Source organism: Lactuca sativa, chromosome 4 (genome assembly GCF_002870075.4).
Source record: "Lactuca sativa cultivar Salinas chromosome 4, Lsat_Salinas_v11, whole genome shotgun sequence".
NCBI lineage: Eukaryota > Viridiplantae > Streptophyta > Magnoliopsida > Asterales > Asteraceae > Lactuca > Lactuca sativa.
In genome coordinates, this window is record NC_056626.2 from 194923394 (window position 1) to 194927439 (window position 4046).

General features: G+C 36.8%; 1 protein-coding gene across 1 annotated transcript in view; it reads left to right on the top strand.

Moving 5' to 3' along the window:
* Positions 1–1442: 1442 nt before the first annotated feature.
* Positions 1443–4046, top strand: part of LOC111882129 (uncharacterized) — a 31210-nt gene continuing 28606 nt past the window's right edge. The window contains exon 1 of the transcript XR_008231748.1: positions 1443–2069. The gene's annotated coding sequence lies outside the window, so the exon portion shown is untranslated. The remainder of the gene's footprint in view (positions 2070–4046) is intronic.

Genomic DNA, 4046 nt, shown 5'->3' on the forward strand with positions numbered 1-4046 from the left:
TTCCCAATCTCACGGGTAAACCAATTACCATGGTTCCCGACAGGGGAATATGTCAGCTCCCTATCGAAATCCAAATCTACAGGCTTTCCCTTGTTTGCCCGTATTATCTTTGATAGTTGAATGTTTTTTGCTAGGCCTCTTCTTTTCTTAGGGAGCTCGGCTGAAAAATATAATTAAATATATTAGTCACGATAGCTTATAATCGTGATATAATCGTGATATTATCTTTGATAGTTGAATGTTTTTTGCTCGGCTGTAGAGGGAAGGAGGGGAAAGCACCGGTCCAAGAAGCAATTCCAACTCCACAAACTTGTCAAAAAATCGTGATATTGAAGAAAGAAAGAGAGGAAAACGAGAGAAGGTGGAAGGTAAGGAAGAAAATGGCAGAAAGGGAACCTGTGAAGGGGTAATCTGCGTTTAGTATTAGCGGCGACGGGTTTTAGCGGCGATGCAAGGGCAATAGCGGCGACATCAGGGCATTAGCAGCGACATGTGGAGGGAAAAGGAAACGCGCGTTTCCGCTTTCCTCTACAGCCGTTAGATCAAAATAAAATCGGACGGATGAGGTGAAAATGACGTGGATCGCTAAATCAAAGCATTAGTGGCGACGCCTTTAGCGGCGACGCATAGCAATAGCGGCGACATGTAACGCGTCATTTACATGTCGCCGCTATTGCTATGCGTCGCCGCTAATGCTTTGATTTCTTGTAGTGATACACGCAAATTTTCTGTTATATATATATATATATATATATATATATATATATATATATATATATATATATATATATATATATATATTCATTTCTATACATATGCATTTTTGCACGCACGTACACAACAGTCAATGATGTAAAATTACCATAGGATCAAGTTTTGTAGCTAAGGATGTCGTTCAGCACCCCCTCTCACGTCTGAGCATCATTATCATCACATGATTGCACAAACATGGGTAGTGCATGAGAAATCAAGTGTGTTTGTCTTGCATGACACTATAGATACGTTTTACCAGTCGTAAACATAAGTGTAGGCACTTTGGTGAAACTGTTACTTTTAGATAAATAAAAAAGGGCCGACATAGAAGATAACTAGTGCTTTAAGCCGGATCAGACAAAAATTTTCAAAAAAAAAAAACTAGAAAGCAAAGAAAAGATTAAACAAAATCCTTAATCAAAGCAAAATAATGCCTTTGTTCAAGATAATTAACTTGTGAAAAAGAATGTTGAATAATAGATTAATTTGTTCAATCTTATCAATGAAACAAATGATAAATATGCTTTATTGGTTTAACTTGAAAAAGCTACTTTGCAAGTTGTTTGTTAAAGAGGGTATAATCTGTCAAGATGTAGAAAGCTGAAGGATGAAACTTAGATGGGCATATAATTTATTCATGGTATAAAATGAAGATTGGAAGGCTTCTTTTAAAAGATCACTTAATTTATTCGTGTAAAACTCTCTTAAATTAATCTCTTGTCTTCTCGTTGAGTCTTAGGGTTTCTAGGTTAACTTTTTGGTAAATACTTTGTTTATCTTGAGTCTGTATTTACTAGTTTCTTTTCGTTGTTAATCTGTTTGTAAGAGTGTGAGAGATTTATGTAGTGGTCTCAATTGCCAGGTGATGTAAACCAACTTGATCTTAATTTGAATAAAAAAGATCCATTGATGTTGGAATTGTTTGAGTTTTTGACATGGTATTAGTGCCAATTTTGGATGTTCGTGTTCGAGTTGTATTTCCAGATATGTCTACGTCTAGGGCTTTCTGTTAGGGTTTGTTCTTCTGGGTCTCTCTGTTTGCCTAACTGTGTTAGTCGATTCTCTTGGATCTTCTGGTCGTTGTCATTCGTAAACGGCTCGTTAATTGTAAACAATAGGGTTAACCCTTGGTTATCCTGGTCAACATTTAGCCAGTCGGTCAACGCTAAGAGATGTGCACATGACGATAAGGTGGTTGTGGTGGTTCTTGCATTTGAATGTCGTTCATTTGAATCAGTGTTAGGTTCTATCATTTTTGATAGATCTAACGGTCAACTACGTTGCTGCTTTTGCAGAGCATTTGATTGAGGAGCTCTGTAAGTTTCGCACACTCATTCTTCTTTATTTGTTCTGGTTGTTTGTCTTGGGAACGTTCGTTCTTCTATGTGGTTTCTTGTCGTAATTGATTGATTCCTTTGTTCATATATGTGATATATGGCTATCGATCAATTGCTTGGTGTGTTCGTTAATCTTTCTTTCCGCAAATAAGTCTAATTAAGTCATAATACACATCAAAATGTGTTTCTACTTTGATATAAAACGTTTAAATCTTAACATGAAGTAGTAATTTTCACAAAATTTCTCTCTCTCTCTCTCTCTCTCTGTCTATCTATATATATATATATATATATATATATATATATATATATATATATATATATATATATATATATATATATATATATATATAGACAAAACTGTAAATTTGGTCCTTGTGGTTTGCAAAAACCTTTGGATGGGGTCCAAAAAGTTTTTGGCTTGCACCGAAGGTCCAAAATCAAAGTTTTTCATTGTTTTTGGTCCAAAAAAACTTGAAAAGTCGAATTTACCCTTTTTAATTTTTTTTTCTAATTTGTTTATTGTTTTTGGTGTTTAAATAATTAAAAAAAAATAAAAAATAAAATCTTACTCAACACACACACTCTCTCTCTCTCTCTCTCTCCAACACCCACCTTTGACGATCGTTCCCCCCCCCCCCCCCAATCAAACCTTGAAACCACCATTGTTCTGATGAAAATCGAAATTGCAAACCAAAATAAGAACCCAAATCAATCACCCAAATCTCGAACCCATTTTGCCTTCTTCACACTCAAAGCTTTGATGAGATAAACCAGCTCCAAACACCCTTCTTTTCGTTCAATTTTGTTGTTGCAATCAAGACGAAGAACAACCCCAGTGAGAGGTTGTTTTCGAGTGAGTGAACAGGAGGCAGCTGCCTCTTCTACTTCACCAGTCTTCTCCTTCGTTTCCTGTCATCAACTGTCAGGGGTGATGGCCAATTCCGGCGAGACTTCGAGGCAACAGCCCCTTGTTGCTCCACCCTTTTACGCGTCGATTATAGTCACTGAACTCCCCCATGAAGACTGTTGCGATCGTTGCTGCCTTTCCCCCTTTCATCCTCCATTCCTTCTTTGTTCCCTGGCCTAAACCCACCACCGAAGTGTGTGTTTCCCCGGAGCAAACATTGAAGGCGGCAACAGAATCCCAATTCCTTTACATCCTTCGGTGAATCTACAACAGAATTCCTAGAACAAGATCGACAAACTGAAATCTCCGGCAAACCACTATGTCTACCAATACCAGAGAACAACTCCTCAGATTCGAATTCCCTTTTCGATTCAAACGACACATCGGTGGCATCGGATTTTGATACTGAGGTAATTTCTTCATTCAGAAAATCACTAGAGTTGCTACCTCCGGCGAACCCATTTCACCTAAAGCCATCGATCGACGAGAAGGATCCTCCGTCCTCAGACGGCTACGGTGATGATGAATTTGTGGAAGATAAATAAGAATAAACCTGGGTTAGGTTAGGGAAAGAGAGAGAGAGAGAGAGAGAGAGAGAGAGAGAGAGAGAGAGAGAGAGAGAGAGAGAGAGAGAGAGAGAGAGAGAGAGAAAGAGAGAGAGAGAGAGAGAAAGAGAGAGAGAGAGAGAGAGAGAGTGAGAGTGAGTGTGTGTTGAGTAAGATTTTATTTTTTATTTTTTTTAATTATTTAAATACCAAAAACAATAAAGAAAATAGAAAAAAGAAATTAAAAAGGGTAAAATCGACTTTTCAAGTTTTTTTGGACCAAAAACAATGAAAAACTTTGATTTTGGACCTTCGGTGCAAGCCAAAAACTTTTTGGACCCCATTCAAAGGTTTTTGCAAACCACAAGGACCAAATTTACAGTTTTGTCATATATATATATATATATATATATATATATATATATATATATATATATATATATATATATATATATATCGAAGTATTGATGAGGATTACTTTTCCATGTTTGTTCAACACCT